The following is an 18,333-nucleotide window of genomic DNA, read 5'->3' as shown; positions in this document are numbered from 1 at the left end:
ATCTCTCCTCAGAGATCACTGCTTCTTCTTCTTCTTCTTCTTCTTTCGGCTTTTCCTGGTTAGGGGTCACCACAGCGGATCACCTGTCCACTCAGAGATCATTGCTATCACTCTATATAAGCAATTCTGCAAACAACTTCTTTGTCATCTTACATACTTCCGCAAGTGTGCTTGCTTCCCTGATAATGGATAAATAAATAATCCAATAATAAACTGTATCCATGAGAAACCTCACAGTTTGAACATATGAGGGCATGACAATCTGCATCTTTCTATATATCTATACAGCTATGTGTCTATTTATCTGTTTATATATTTTTTCTTCATTTTCTTTTCTTTTAAGAACGATGAAGCTCTGAGTGCATTTTATACTTTATCAGAGTTGCTTTCTTTTGTCTGCATAGATTACATTAACAGCACCATATTTAGTTAACTAAGCAATGCCATTGTAAATTATTACATAGAACTTGAGATGTTTTTCTCTAATTCTTTCTATATTACTTTTTAATGTCTATTGTACAGGACTTTGGGTGAAATGTGTTCTCTGTCCAACCCTTCTGCTCTCCTGTTAGCAAAAACAGACAAATGCATGAATAAATAAATAAATAAATTTTGTGCTTGCAAACAGAATAATACAGTAGAAAGAAGGAATGTCATAGTCAAATTAACATAAAGGGCATGTGACTAAACAGCCAATGGGTTAAGTCCATACCTCTCGGCCTCTTAGTGCAAGAAATCTGGACAAAGCCAAAAATTATGGTGGGACAAAAGCCCAAAAATACAGACAATTTTTAAATATTAGAAAAACCACAAAACTGCCAAAGTGGAGCAAAGTACCAGTGGAGATAAAACAATAAAATCCAAAAGACTTCCAAAAATCCACAAGGTAAACCAAGGCAGATGTGATAAAAACCAGTTTAATGAACGGTAAGCGCTTTCATGCCCTCATGAGCACTTCTTCAGACCATATGAAAAATACAAATTCACATACACTGCTTATAAAATACATCGCATTTCAAACTAACCTATCACAGAATAAAATCACTTAAATAGTCTCCGCCTTTTAAGAAAGGGTTTTAAAGGGATAGAGATATTCAAACCTGGTGGTGTGTTGCTGTGTAGCCTAATAATCCAACTGCTCTCTTGCTGTTCTGGAATGTTATTAAGATCTCCCAGTCTACCGCCAGGCTTAAGTTGTTCTAAAACTCTAAACATAAATGTATGTGTAGAGTCTGTGTCCGTCACATGACAGGCTAGGGCATTTGTTGAATCATTCTTCCTAATAGCTAATAAATGCTCACGTATCCTTTCCTTTAATTGTCTCTTGGTCTTTCCTACATAGAAATTTCGACAAGATAAGCAACTAGCTAAGTAAACCACATATGTACTACAGCAACTGGTATAAGAATTACTAGTGTATTTAAAATGTGTGGTTGGATGTATAAAACTAGACGCTGTATCTATAAATGAGCAATAATTGCATTTGCCACACATAGTGGTACATCCATTATTTATAGAACTACGTGAATTGTTATATTTATAGCATAGCATCTGTTTAAGGTTGCGCTTATTTTTAAAAGCAAAATTTGGTCGTGTATTATTATTATATGTAGTATTCATATGTACTACAGCAACTGGTATAAGAATTACTAGTGTATTTAAAATGTGTGGTTGGATGTATAAAACTAGACGCTGTATCTATAAATGAGCAATAATTGCATTTGTCACACATAGTGGTGCATCCATTATTTATAGAACTACGTGAATTGTTATATTTATAGCATAGCATCTGTTTAAGGTTGCGCTTGTTTTTAAAAGCAAAATTTGGTCGTGGTCCTACAACCTGGCTGATTTTTTCATGTGACATAAGAATAGGCCAGTTTTTCTTAATAATGTCACAAAAAGCTCTATGATCACTAGTATAATTATTCGTAAAATTCACTAGATGTTCATTGGATTGTTGTGTATTCCCATTGTGGGAAACTGAATTACTGGCATAGAGAAAAGGACATGCATTCGTGTGTCTTAATTCAGTAACCTCACATTCCATTTGATCTACCTCATTGTGTTTATAACCTCTGCATTTAAATTCATCCTTTAGCTTAGATAGATCTGCATCAAAGACCTCTTGAACACTATCTAGTCTGGACATCCGCATCCCTGGCCCTTCAGTAGGTTCTTAAAAACCCTCTTCGGGTGCATACTATTCCTGTGTAGGGTGGCATTTACCCTACATTCTTTCCTGAACAAGTTTCAAAGGTAAAATTCATTATTATTCATTATTTAATACATATTCTTCATTATCTTTTACTATTTGTGTTTTTTGTTTCGTTTCTAGTGTTCACATACACACTGGCATCAGTTTTACAAGGGTGTTCATTTTTTGTAATTTTAAAATCTAAGATACGAGATTTTTAGATGCAGTAGTGTTTTTAGAGTTGTGCAGATTATTCTCACCATTGACATTAGAGATTTCTCGTCAGCTGTTTGATCCATTCAAACATATCATGTGATGTTTCAATTAAGCACATATATATAAAAAGATTTTTCATGTTTTTACATTAGTCTGATGAAGTTCAGTGATTTTGAACGAAAAGTGGATGTTAATAAAACACTTAACATTTTATTCAACTGCTGGTTTCCTTTAAAACCCTTTCTTAAAAGGCGGAGACTATTTAAGTGATTTTATTCTGTGATAGGTTAGTTTGAAATGCTATGTATTTTAAAAGCAGTGTATGAAAATTTGTATTTTTATATGGTCTGAAGAAGTGCTCAGGAGAGCATGAAAGCGCTTACCGTTCATTAAACTGTTTTTTATCACATCTGCCTTGGTTTACCTTGTGGATTTTTGGAAGTCTTTTGGATTTTATTGTTTTATTTCCACTGGTACTTTGCTCCACTGTGGCATTTTTGTGGTTTTTCTGCTTTTTGTGTTATTGCTACTGTGGACCATGGCGGATGTGAATGGTATAGAACTGGATTATGTTCCAAAATCTAAATGTTCTAATTTAAAACATTTTGAAAGTATGACTTTTATATCGGAGAACCCGTTACTTAATTGTACTGCTGTGAATACTACAGATGAGACAACTGATCCTGGTTATTACCGTCAACTGATGTTTAAAGATTTAAGAGCTTTAGAAGCTGATTTACAGAAGCTTAAACGTTACCAATGTCAGTGACTTCATCTTGAAGCTAGTATTCACCACAAACTTGTTCCTCGAGGCCTTCACATTTTGCGGATGCCTACATATGGTGAGCAATTTTTAGATTTATTAAGAGATTGGCAGAAGCTAAATTTAGATCTAAGCTTCAGTCACATGAAGCTATTGATACAGTATTTTCTTCCATTGGAAATACAACTTACAACAGCGATTCAGGAAAGACAATCCAATTTGTGTGCTACTTTTCCTGAGAATGTCATATTTCCAGCATTAGATGAATTAACTGAAAAAATAATCTCTTTCCAGAATCGCCTGCTTAACATCAGAAGGCATAAGCTAGAAAGAGATTTACGCGATTTCTCTAATGGCCATGTCTTTTCCTGTCCGAGAACTCCAGTTACTGGCTCAAATTTAGAGCCAGTGAGGGAACGCAATAATTCCTTGACTCGACTGGAGCCGACAGACACACCTATCCTGATGACGCTATCGCGGAGACCAGAAGTTGTGCCGGATGACAATACGACGAGCACACGGGCTTCAGCAATTCAGATGGAGACACCTATGGCAGCAGCTATAGCCGACAATGCTGCTCACGAACCATGTACTTCTAATTTGTTGGCAATTCAACAGTTGAACAGTCAAGCGGTTAAGCCTAAGGACAAGTCTGTTCACATCCCTTTGGTGTTTCCGCCTCTCCCTTTACCCATACGGGACAGTTACATACCCAAAGACAGGACACAATTGAACAGGGGGAAGAAGCGTTCTCTACAGCTATCGGAGTCAGAGAAGATACCTTCTCAAACTATAAAGAAAATGTGGCAGAAGTCGAGCAGGGAATAATTTGTAACTTATCCAAAAGGACTTTTCCAATATAGAGTTGAATGTTTTAAATAAAGGTATGTCATTTATACCAGCTTCTAACATGTATTTATCAGAGATGATAATTGACATAAAAATGTTTACCAGGAATGTTATGTTACGAACTATGTTTGAAAATACAAATATGAATATTTATAAGACGCCAAGTTGTGATATGCCTGTTTTGGATCCTATACTAGAAGCATTTAGCTGTATATGTGAAAATGAAGTTAGAGCATATTTTATGAATACTGCTAGTAAACGGAAACATTTTAGGAATCTGACCAATGATGAGTGGACTGTCCTGTCTGACCTACAAAAGGATGATACAGTTATTTTCAGACCAGCAGATAAAGGAGGTTCTCTGGTCATTCTTGACAGAGATTCTTATTTTGCATTAATGGATGAGTTATTAAATGATGCCAATACATATTGTTCCATTAATTTAGATATAGTTCATCACACCATTGATAAGATTCATAGAATTTTAAGTTGTTATTTAGCTAGTAATATGATTAATCTTGATTTATACAATTATTTTAAAATTACACACCTTATCATACCTGTTTTGAATTATCTACCAAAAGTACATAAATCAATGCACAGACCCCCTATGAGACCTATTGTTTCTGGTGGGGGATGGGCCATTGAATCTATATCTATTTTTGTTGAGAAAGAACTAAGAAAGTTGGTAGATAAATCTGAAGTGATTCCTAAAGATACTAGACATTTTATAGTCTCTGTGTCTTTGTTTTTAAGTTCTTGCACTGATTTGAATGACCTTAGTTTTATTATGTTGGATGTACAGTCACTTTTTACAAGTATACCCAATGAACAAGGTTTGAAAATATTACATGATGTTATAAAAAGAGATGGCAGTTTTACTGATAGTAAGAATGTGTTGCTGTGTGGCCTACTTAGCATTATATTTGAACATAACTTGTTTTGTTTCAACGGGCAGTATTATTGGCAATGGCAGGGAGTAGCTATGGGGACCCCCTGCATCAATAGTTATGCCAGTTTGGTTATGAGTGGTTGGGAAGAGAAATATATGCTCAGTCAACATACATATAGGAAATATATAGCCTTTTTTAAAAGGTTTGTGGATGACCTTTTTATTCTTTGGCAAGGGCCACATGAATTAATACCACATTTTGTGCAATATTTGAATATGACCACCGATTTTCTTAAATTTACTCATCACCATTCATATACTGCCATAGATTTCCTTGATGTCAAGATATATAGGACATTAGATGGCCAAATAGCCACACGTATGTTCAGGAAAGAATGTAGGGTAAATGCCACCCTACACAGGAATAGTATGCATCCGAAGAGGGTTTTTAAGGACGTACTGAAGGGCCAGGGCATGCGGATGTCCAGACTAGATAGTGTTCAAGAGGTCTTTGATGCAGATCTATCTAAGCTAAAGGATGAATTTAAATGCAGAGGTTATAAACACAATGAGGTAGATCAAATGGAATGTGAGGTTACTGAATTAAGACCCATGAATGCATGTCCTTTTCTCTTTGCCAATAATTCAGTTTCCCACAATGGGAATACACAACAATCCAATGAACATCTAGTGAATTTTATGATGAATTATACTAGTGATCATAGAGCTTTTCATGACATTATTAAGAAAAACTGGCCTATTCTTATGTCACATGAAAAAATCAGCCAGGTTGTAGGACCACGACCAAATTTTGCTTTTAAAAACAAGCACAACCTTAAACAGATGCTATGCAATAAATATAACAATTCACGTAGTTCTATAAATAACGGATGCACCACTATGTGTGGCAAATGCAATTATTGCTCATTTATAGATACAGCGTCTAGTTTTATACATCCAACCACACATTTTAAATACACTAGTAATTCTTATACCAATTGCTGTAGTACATATGTGGTCTACTTAGCTAGTTGTTTATCTTGTCGAAATTTCTATGTAGGAAAGACCAAGAGACAATTAAAGGCAAGGATACGTGAGCATTTATTAGCTATTAGGAAGAATGATTCAACAAATGCCCTAGCCTGTCATGTGAGGGACACAGACTCTACACATACATTTATGTTTAGAGTTTTAGAACAACTTAAGCCTGGCGGTAGACTGGGAGATCTTAATAACATTCTAGAACAGCAAGAGAGCAGTTGGATTATTAGGCTACACAGCAACACACCACCAGGTTTGAATATCTCTATCCCTTTAAAACCCTTTCTTAAAAGGCGGAGACTATTTAAGTGATTTTATTCTGTGATAGGTTAGTTTGAAATGCTATGTATTTTATAAACAGTGTATGTGAATTTGTATTTTTTATATGGTCTGAAGAAGTGCTCAGGAGAGCATGAAAGTGCTTAATGTTCATTAAACTGTTTTTTTATCACATCTGCCTTGGTTTACCTTCTGGATTTTTGGAAGTCTGTTGAATTTCTAAATATTGCTTTTATAATCTTAGAAGTTGGTAGCATAACAGGTTTTGTATTTCCATGCATTTTCCAAAGGGTATTAAGACTGAAACGCAAATGCCTGTCATTATTTAATGACACCAATCCTCAAATTTATGAGGAAAAGACCAAAAACATATGACAAAAATCTGGACATTCTACAAAAATCTGGACAGTTGAGAGTTATGGTTAACTCTAGAACAGGAATAGGGTGGGAGGGGTCTCAAAAATATTTCAAATTTCTGTGACTTTCCAAAAGACACAATTTTGTTTTTTTCTTTTAAGCAGAACTTCTAATATGCAATGGAAAATGACTTTAACACACTAAAAAAGCACAGACTTTATAAATATGTGAAAGTAATGTAAGGAATACAACCTATGAAAGTTTCTTATCCCACATTGTAGTGTATGGCACAGCCTCTTTGCCTTTCAATATGCAGTGGAAGAGGAGTTTACCACACTGCAATAAAAACAATCTACAAAATTCAAGAAAGCAATATAAGGAATGCAAATCAAGAAATTTCCCCATATCAATGTATGATAGAATCTGTTTGAGTGAGTTTTCATTTTTCAAATGAATAGTGCCACACTCATTGTGGCAATATTGTCATAAATAACCATTTCCATAACTGATTTTTACTTCACATATGCTGTGTGTGCCCCCATATTTGCCTTTGGCCTGGGTCATTGATGATCATTCACTAGGTTAATAAATAAATCAATAAGCAATCAAATAAATGGAAATATATTCCTTAGAGACGTACAGTTTTAAATAAATATGGTATGAAAAAGTTGTATTCTTTGAATATATGAGGGCAAATATCTGTTCACTTACCTAGCACAAGTCTGGCCAATGTATTTTCCACCCAACACAGAATACAATGGGGAAGAAAACACACTGATTTTTCTAAAAGAATTTGCTTACATACTTGCTATAGACTGCTGTCAAGGTGATGTTTTAATGTAGATTTTCTGCAATATGACAGCTATATGGACTGCCTTTTCCATTTACAAATGACCTGAATTCACACACACACACACACACACACACACACACACACACACACACACACACACACACACACACACACACACACACACACACACACACACACACACACACACACACAAACACACACACACACACAAAACTAATGACATATCACTGATGGTTGAGGCATTGTATATTCTTAGAAATCCAGATCTCTGTACTTGAGATGTAATGTTTGTATTATATTTTAATATTGAATAGTTAAAATGAAACAGCCATTGTGTTTGCAATCATTTTTAAGGCTGACAACACTGATATATGGCTAAAGTTAGTACTGTACCATAGCTGGCAAAAATGCATGATATTTCAAGATACTCCTTTGCATGCAGGGTTGCAGTTTAAATTTTCTGACGACAGAGAGCTACATGTGATGTTGATATATGCCAGCTTACATCTGTGGGGATTACTCACAGTAACACTGTTGATTGCAAGATATTCTAATGTTTCCCTTGATTTTTAGGAAAAAGCAAACAATGATTTATCGAACCCATGTAAACGAAAGCTTACAATCTTGAACGCTTAGAACAGCGATGGAAAAAAATCGCTGTTTAACAAAAAAAAAAAAAAAAAAAAAAAAAAAAAATTAAAACATTGTATAAACCCACACATCCCCTACTTAAATATACCAACTCCGAGATTGCACTACAGTCACGAAAACAAAGTAACAGAAACAGCCAGGTGATTTCTTTCCAGGGAAAGAATTTGCTTATATGCCGTTTTGCTATTTTGCCTTTTCGTGCTTTCAAGTTCGATCAAGACGTATTCGAAAGAATGTGTCTTTGATCATTTAACAGGAACCCGATTTTTAGTTCCTCTGTACTAAAATGTGTTCCTCCATTTCTCTCACATTATGTTATTTGCTGTCATAAAAGCTTATGTACAAAATGTGATGTAGTTTCAATTATAACTTTCGGGTAGTTTTAATTTAAGAATTAGTAGTCCCAACTTTTGAAACACTAATCTTTTCCTCATTTCGCTCTTGTCTTAATGGAATAAAAAAATAGTATGTACATCTGAAGAACAGTGACAGATACTGGCTGGGATATACAGACAAGCTTGCTAGCAGGTAAAGCTTTTACACTAGGCCACATTGTTCCAATTCATTCTGTTGTAAAAGCTGCCAAGTAGCACAACCCAGTGCTATTTGGCAGTGTATGCCAGAGCTCCACATGCAAATGTAAATGCAATAGTCAGGGGGGGCCTGGCCATTAAGGAGGTCCATATGTTGCATGATATCATGCACTTATGACAATTGTATTGTACAGAAGTTATACACTGTGTGTGTGTGTGTGTGTGTGTGTGTGTGTGTGTGTGTGTGTGTGTGTGTGTGTGTGTGTGTGTGTGTGTGTGTGTGTGTGTGTGTGTGTGTGTGTGTGTGTGTGTGTGTGTGTATGTGTGGTGTGTGCACTTGGGTATGTTTGTGCGGGTTCCATAGACTAGATCGGATTTTCACTAATTCGAAATAGTGCATGGAATGCTCACTGCAGCGAAAGTGCACTTAATCGAAAGTTCACTTACGCGAAGTTCAGTACAACAAACGGGTGTTGTACTGAACTTCTGTGCAGTACTCACGGACCTTAGGGTGAGGGCACTGGTCATAGTAAGGGTTAGCCCATAGGGCTATCCCCTTACCATGACCCATGCCCTAACCCTAAGGTCCATGACGACTGCAGCGCAGTGAAGGACATAACAATATCCTCCACTATGGTGTGATAGTCACGAACCTTAGGGTTAGGGCATGGGTTAGGGTAAAGGGATAGCTTTACTAACTATCCCCTTACCCTAACCCGTGCCCTAGCCCTAAGGTCCATGGCTATCACACCATAGTGGAGGACATAGCTTGTTTTTATGTCCTCCACTGTGCTGCGGTGTTTTCGGTGAAGTGCACTTACGCAAACGTTCACTTTCATTAAAGTGAACTTTCGCAGAAGTGAGGCTTCCTATTACAAGTTCAAAGTAGTGAACTTTCGTTCTTGTAATAGGAATCCGTTTGTGTATGGGTGTATGTGTATGTAACCCCTCCTGCACCCTGACAGTCACCATCAACATGCCCACCCTCTCCTTGGTTTGACAGCTAGTTTGACAACTGTCAAACTAGCCATCAAATCCAGCTTACATTAGTTAGCTATAACTAAGTATTTACTGGTGTTTTGAGTGAATGTGTGAGTTGTGTGCACAGAGCTGTATGTGTATGTGTCTATGGGGGTATAACTAGGAACATGTGCATGCGTGTGTGTGTGTGTGTGTGTGTGTGTGTGTGTGTGTGTGTGTGTGTGTGTGTGTGTGTGTGTGTGTGTGTGTGTATCAGTGTGGGGTGGAATTTGTCCCAGAATCTATGTGTGTGCATGGTCTGTGATATTGCTGATAAGGCCTTCACCTAAACACTGCAGATCTGTTCAGCTGAGCAACTAATGGTCATGTAAATTCCTTGATAATGAGATGCTGCCTTTGTAAAAATGTGTGTGACTGAACTTCAAAAAGCTGCAATGGCACAACTCATTATGTCACTGTGGTGCAAGTGACATCTCTTTACCAATTTCGTGAATCTCCGAGATTGCATCAACTCTCCATATTTTTATTTGTGATACATTTTCTGACCTTTATAATAAATAGAGCATTTTATAAAATGTAGGCATGATTTTCAAACCCCAATAATTCAGTACTGAATGATGAATGAAATTATAAAAAGATATACATCTGAAAAAGCATATTTTGGAACTGGTTCATAATAATATGCCACTTGTGCATGTCAGAAGTTCTAACTGTGATAATTCCCAGCTTTCTGCAGCACACTGTTGTACTTTTTGATAAATGCACTGCAGGTATTTCTTTAACTATATCTTTTTTTTAACACGTGTTGTTTCCTTTTAATCTGTTAATCAATTAAATATGATTTTCCCACAGACACTATTCAGTCAAGAAATGAGATAAGAACACACATTGTTACAGTAAATATAATCAAGCTGGAGAAGTCATTAAACCACAGTAATGCAGAATTATTGGAAATAATGGTTCAGCTCTAAATCACACAGTAGCACTTAGGAAGTAAATTAATATAGCTACAATAGAAAATGCAAAACAAAATTACAAGTAATTATAAACAGTGTAAACTGGACTATATAGGAAATGCACAGACAGCAGAATGGTGGTAGTTATCAATGTATCTTATGCATGTACTAAAAGGTGCAACAGTATTTAAGTACGAGATCACTTAGTTCTAAGTTTAAAACAGATAACAGCAGTGGATTTTAGTGTAAATGAAGCACTCACACTTGGCATGTTGCCAAAGAAATGGATTTCCCTGTGTATTAAATACTTAATGTTTGTGGGTGTATGTTTGCACAAATGTTAGGTGAATACAGGGTCTCTGCCTCAGGATTAAGAATGCCCTCTCATCTACATTTGAATAAGCTTTGGGTCTAGGTAGGACGCATGGACCATATTTGTGTGAGGGAAGAGAACAGAGTGGGTCATGTTCTCTTTTTTTTTCTTTTATCACCCATACTAGCCTTATGATCTTAAGGCTTCCTAGGATCAATAATGTCTCAGCCATTTCCCATCTTGGTTTATGTTGTCACTTTGCATAATGCTATGGGGAGGGTTTCCCCTTTCCAGGAAGAGCACCTTTCACTTACCTCATCTTATATCCAGGAAGCAGAGCAACAGTTGGCTGAGAGTAACATATCATTAATGACAGGCTCAGATTTTTTAATTATGCCTATATTTCCTTTAGTCTGGCAAATAGCACAGAGGATTAAGGCTATGAGCTGCTAGTGATCTACTTCCTGTAGTATAAGGTTTGATTCCCTCAACCACCATTTGCATTTTGGTGTGACTCTGAGCAAGTCACTTAATCAGAGTCCTGCTATCAACACTGAGTGCATATCTGAGGAACTCTTCACATGTGATGATGCAGCAGTGGGTCCTGTACCAATTTCTTACAAGTGAACCAGCATTTTCCAATGACTTCCACCCCTCCACAAGGGTTACTCCAGTGCCCGGGCCATTAATCCAACCTTGATCATCTGAGCTGAAGTCAAGACATTATCCTTTTGTGCCTTGGATTATTCTGTACATGCATGTGAAAGGAACACTGGTTATTACAGGAGAGTTGGAGCGGCCCAAGGGTAACACATGTCTATGTGATACTGCAGATATAGATTCAAAACGTGACCTGTTGGTTAGATAATGAGGCAATGAGTGGATTGTGTTAGTTTACTTTCTTTTAATGTTGATTGCATTGTTTTCTGCCAGCAGATGTTGGTAGAAACATGGTAGCTTATACCAGGAGACTTCTCAGAAGTGAATAAAACAGACTTCATATAAATTATAAAGGCTTTCAAACAGCTACAAGCCAACTCACGCTTGAAGTCATTGCATGCTTGCTTGTAAAGTGAAATGGAATACATAAAAAATGAGGCAAAAGCCCATAGCCTTCTACTAGGATGGATATGGGATAATATAATACCATGCCTTGTTCTTATCTGAGAAGAGAAAGAACAAGTTAATAGGCCAGGAGCAAGTTCCTTAGTTACTGTAGCAAATATCAAGAGAAACCAAACCAATAGATAAGAGGAGTGTGTGCTAAAATACTACTAGATGTTCCCAAGTTTCACACCACTGAGTTTGAGCTTATAGGGGTGCTATCTTTATCATAATTAGCAGGGGCTACTTCTTTGCCAAAGGGGATAATGAGACATTTTTTGTGTGAAGTTTTAGTTTGTGAGTTTGGCAGCAATCATTTGTCTGTGTCAGCCCTTTCAGTAATATGTTCATACCTTTGGAGTACTTAATGATTGCACCCAGTTTATAGTCATCTGCAAACTTGGTAAGCCACAGGCCATCAGCCTTCACCTGGACTGCAGAGAAATAGATTCCAAACAGTAGAAGGCCCAGTACAGATCCTTGTGGTACCACACTGGTAACTGGTCTACTGGTGGAGGTGGACTCCCCAACTTTGACAGTGTGCATTCTGTCAGTGAACCAGTTTACTACCCATCTAGTAATGTATTGGTTAATCCCCAACTGGGAGAGTTTCTCTATGATACCTGAATGGGGGGTTGTGTCAAAGGCCTTGGCTAAATCAAGATAGGCGTTATGTACCGTTTTGCCCTCATCCAGGGCTTTGGTGACATTCTCAAAGAAGTCCACTAGGTTTAATAAGCAAGATCTACCCTTGACAAAACCAAACTGGGTCAGGTCAAGGGTTTGAAGTTTGAATATGTCCTTCTGAATAAGTTCCATGATGATTCTTTCCATGGACTTGCAGATAAGGTTGGTTAGGCTTATGGGTCAATAGTTCCCAGGGTCAGTTGATGGACCCCTTTGTGCAAGGGATTCTTCACTCTGCTGGAACAAAGCCAGAGCTCAGGCTGTGGTTAAAGAGAGTGCTGAGTGGTTCTGTTAGGTCTTTTGATGTTGTTTGGTCCCATAGAGGCCATGTTTTTGGCCTTGGAGAGTGCTTGTGTGACCTGTTCTTGGAGATACTTGGTAGAGAACTGGTAAAGGACAGGTGTCAGAAATGCTATGGGGTATGTCTGGTGGGGACAGGGGAGTGAAGTTATTGCCAAGTCTGTCAGCTAGGAGGTTGGCAATTTCCTCAAGTTCAGTGTGAGTGGTGCCATCCACTATAAGTTCGACACACAGCTGGGCATTCCCTTTTTGGTTTTAGACGTAGCTAAAGAATGCCTTATGATTGTCTTTAGCTAGGGGTGCCAATTTAGACTCATAGCTAGCTTTAGAGGACTTAACAAGATATCTGATTTGCTTGTTCAAGCTGTGGAGGGTATTCTTCCTCTGTTGAATAAGTTCCCTCCTTATATATCAGTTTCTTTCTTTTGTAGTATAGCTTATTTATATGTACAGTCCACCAGGGTGACTTGTTTTTTTCCAGAAGAAGTAGCTTTGTTCCTGTTGGGTACAGCTGAGTCAATGCATTTGTTTAAGTGGCTGTATAGAGCATTTGTGCATTTCTCTGCATAGGATTCATTGTTGGCTATGTTGGCAGGGGCTTTAAAACTTTTTATCTCATCACTTAGTAGACAATAGTTTAGTTTGGAGAATTGTTTCAGTTTTATGCTCCTGTGGGTACATCAGGTTTGATCTTTACTTCAAACAAGACAGACTGATGGTCTGACCTTACCAGGGAGGGCAACACACAGGGGGGTAGTGCAGTGACCCCACATGTTGATGAGCACTAGGTCCAGGACATTTGAGCACCTCATGGGGTGCAGACCAACTGTTCAATGGCATCTGCATTAACAAAGTCCAGGAATCTCATAACAATCCTGTTTGTGCTCATGTAAGCCACCCAGTCAATGGAAAGATACTTGAAATCTCCCATGACCAAGGTATTTGGCTATATACTGAGCAACTCTAGCAAGTCCAGTTAGGCAGTGTGCTTCTCCTGGTTCATAGTAGGGGACCTGTAGCTAACAATGATGTGGAAAGGTATTGTACCTATAGTTAATTGGAGTTGTACTGTTTCACCAGTCTCAAGGTGTATTTGGATTTAATAAAAATGGATACCCTTCCACCTCTGGTTCTTTCATGCTTATTTTGGGGTCTGAACGTGTGAAAGGCATTGTGGTCTTGTATGGCCAGGGTTGTCTCAGCAGCCTTGAACCAAGTCTCAGTGATTGCACAACTGTCTGCATCTTCCAAGGTGAGGAGTGTTTTCCAGGAAGTGCAGTTTACTGTTTAAGCTCCTAGCATTATGCAGTATGACCTGAGTTTATCTTTAATGGATTTTTTTACATCAGAAGTTTTGTTGTTTGGACATTGCCTAAAAAAGGCACTATGGGAAAGACAAGCATCTTTGCTAGTATCCGAAAGCCTTGAGGAGACAGGTGAAGGCCATCTCTGGCAAAGCAGAGTGGACTGTTGACCATGTCTTCCCAGGCAAACAGATACTGGATCCTCCTGGAGTGACACCAGAAGCTACACCAATTATTGAAATCAATAATTTTTTGTCTGTATTGTGGCATCATCCTGGGTGAAGGTAGAATGCTGCTAAGAGCTAGGGACATACTTGGCTGGATCACATAATCTAAGAGTCTGGTAATGTCTCTCTTCATTTAGTTCGGAGAGGTATGTCTCAAGTCATTCACACCAGCATGTACTATGACCAAGTTATAATGATACTTGTTGCTGAGCGACTTGAGTGCGTGTATGATCTGATGGACCTGACACCTGACAGGAAGCTGACCATGACCTTCTCCTTGTCCAGCCTGGTGAGGGGGATATCTGTTGAGTCTCCTGTGACCAAAACATTATGTTTTCAGGTGTTTTACCTTAGAGGCTTAACTGGTGAGACACTGATATGCATGTTGTTATGTGTAGTGGTGGATTCTGGTCATTTACTAGTATGCATATGTTGTTTGCACTTGAGAAGTCTCTGGTCTTTTAGTAGGCTCTTAGTGAATAGCTTCATATATGTGGGTTTATGTGTCTTGACCTTATCTTGTGTGAGAGGGGATTTGTGTATGTTGACAACCTGTTGTATGTCTTGTATATTGTTAAGTAAGAGGACTGATTCTAATTTCATGGCACAGTTACATCTCTCATATGTTGTGTTTGTTTGCTTTAGAAGCAAGTAGTTGTCAGTATACATGAGGCAATTACTACATTGCCTCAGGATGCCAATGTCAATCAGGTTGGCTGAAGAAATGGAGGGAAACTGTCCATCCATTATGGCAGGTATATATTGAAGTAACTAGTGGTGATGGGCTAGATGGACCAGGGTTTGCCTGTGAAACTAACAAAGGCAGCTATTCCGTGAAAGACTAAGGGTGGAAGACTGCGTCAATGCCTCAGAATGCACAACTGAGTTGCTCGCTAGGTAGCAATGGGCAACTGCATTGTGCACAGAGAGGCAGTTGAGCTATGAAGGGTTCTCCAGCAGATATCAAGGGAAAATTGTGTCTCTAAGCATTTGCATCTAAACACAGCAGTGCTAAATCCTGCAGTGTGGTGCGCAGCTACGCACAAATGCAGGGCTTAAACACAAGCAAAATTAAACAGTTTTAACAAAAATTAACCAATAGGAAAGCCCAAAACTGAGCCCTTCTTCCAGCAATTCCCAACTCAGATGGGTCCTGGGCTATACACTTCTGCAGGTATTTAAATCATATTATATGGGAAGGGTGACAGGTGGTTCATGGTTCCCAACACTCGACAGAGGTTGGGAATTAAAGGGCAGTACCTAGAAAGCTAGCAGTAAATTTAATCAGAAAGGGGGACATACCCTTTGGTTTTTCTATCAATGGTTTCATCAGAAAACTTTATGCTATATATTATTATACTGGCAATGTCTGCAATTTCTGGACTGGATAAACAGTGTCATTTATTATTTTCTTTCTTTATAAGGGTGTGGTCAAAGTCTTTGTTTTGTTACTGCTTGTCCCTCAGTGAGCAATATTCTAAGGAAGATTTTGCCAAGTTTTCTGCTCATTAAACATCTAAACCAAAAAAAATGTAAGCCAGTGCAATAACTGCAAATGTATGAAAACAAATGTACAAAAATAAATAACATGCAAATGTGTACATTAACAAATGTATACAGAAAAACTACACACACACACACACACACACACACACACACACACACACACACACACACACACCATAGTCTTTTTACAATTCTAATTTTTTTTTTGTCTAACAGCCTTTTTGAATTTCAGTTCTCTAAAACAAGTAAAACACAGAACAGCCCACTACACTATTTTTATCTAGCCTAAATTATCATGTCAGATTTATGCAGATTTATTGCAGCTAGCAATAAAGTTGTCATATTTGACTTTTAATTAATTTTCGATTATTTTTAACTGGGTATGTAGTGTGGTCCTTCGCAAATGTTTTCAGCTATGACCCAAATGACAATGGCCAGGGCAAATACAATATATATCTGAACAGTTTACTGCAGCCAATTAACTGGTCTGTTTTAAGAAGAGACAAGAGAACTGAGAGAAAACTCATGGAGATATATGAAAACATGCAAATCTATTCACAGACAGTGACCATAAGTCAAAAGTGAGCCCCAGCCACGTGAGGTAGAAGTCTTACTAGTGAGTCGCCATGATTCTCAAAGTGCACTGCTTCAGCAGGTACACCAGTGTTTTTGTTGCTGCCATGTAAGCTAGCATTTCTGCTTACTACCCAAAACATAGCTGGAGCAACTTGGGAACACAAAAAAAAGCAAAGGACAGGTCGTAAAATTCATAGGCCTTTAGTAGACTATTAATAATAAGTTTAACCTGGTATATTCACATTTTCTTGACATAAGCTGTTTTTGTTACATAACACTTACAGCACACTGAATGCAGTAAAACGTTATGCCTAATACTGTATCACTCCAGCAGCTTAGAAAAAAAGCATACCAGGCATTAAAAGATATACATTTAATTTCTTGTCTTAGGTTCATAGGTTCATACTAGGCTATCTGCCCTAGGGCATTTATAAGCCTAGCCAGAGTGTGTTTGGCTTTCACCACCCATTTTAAAATAATTTTGCTATGCCCTTTTTCGAGGTTAGTATACTGTGCCTCTGTCTAACAGTGACACAGAAGTGATACCCGGGGTAAACCTACGATCTCCCATCCACTCATCAAGATTCCTCTTGAAGAGAGTCAAAGAGGGACTCTGCCTAACCTGGACTGGGATTTTATTCCAGAGTGAAGGGAGCCTCTGGATTATGAATCTGTCCCTCCAGCATGTCCTATTTATTTCAGTGCTGAGGTTCAAGTCTCTCGAGAGCATAACCTGATGGGATTTGGATTTTCTGAGGTGCAGCATGTCCATTAATTCCGGGTTGGACATGGCTTTATACGTCAGGCACAGATCGCCTCTGAGCATGCGGTATGCCACTGAGTAGAGCTGGAGTTTCTTTAACCGGGCAGCATATGGCATCTGTTTGAGCCCTTTGATCCTCTTGGTGAGGTACTTTTGGGGTCTTTCCAGTTGCTGCAGGTGTCTGGTAAGGTACATCCCAAAAGGGGTATTGTACTCAATTATGGGCCTGATGAGGGATGAGTAAAGAGGCACGATGACCTCCCCTGATCTAGATGTGAATCCCTTCATGATTAGTTGGGCTATATAAAATGTTTTTCTAACCACTTTGGCCACGTGGTTGTCAAATGAGAGATTGCTATCAACTTGGATCCCCAGGTCCCTAATTACTTCTTCTGTACTTAATGGATTACCACCTATGTGGTAATTTGTGGGCACTTTGTTTTTGCCAAAGGGGATGACTATACACTTTTTGGCGTTTAGCTTGAGGCCATGGCTCTGGCACCAGTTGTCTGTTTCTATGAGGCCCTTTTGGAGGATGCTTGTGTCAGCTGGAGTGTCGATTATGGTGCCCAGTTTGCAGTCATCTGCAAACTTGGTCAGCCACAGTCCTTCCGTGTTGGCCTTTACCTCCAAGAAATATATACCGAACAAGAGAGGTCCCAGGACTGGGCCTTGTGGGATGCCACTTGTAACTGGTTTGGAGTCTGACATGGCTCCAGCAATTCTAACCATGTGGGTTGTGTCCTTGAGCCAGTTTGCAACCCATCTAGTGACATAGGGGTTTATATTTAAGCTGGTGAGCTTATCTATAATGCCCGAGTGGGGTATTGTATCGAAGGCTTTTGCGAGGTCCAGGTAGGCTGTGTGGACCACCTTCCCCTCGTCAATGGCCTTAGTTACTGTTTCAAAGAAATCAATCAGGTTTAAGAGGCAGGATCTGCCCTTAACAAAGCCAAACTGGGTAGGATCCAGTGTCTGTAGGTCCCCAATATCTTTATTTATGAGGTCCATGATGATCCTTTCC

This window comes from Protopterus annectens, chromosome 1.part2 (assembly GCF_019279795.1).
Source record: "Protopterus annectens isolate FY-2018-M chromosome 1.part2, PAN1.0, whole genome shotgun sequence".
In the NCBI taxonomy this organism is placed as follows: Eukaryota; Metazoa; Chordata; order Ceratodontiformes; family Protopteridae; genus Protopterus; species Protopterus annectens.
Note: the sequence above shows the minus strand (reverse complement) of the source record.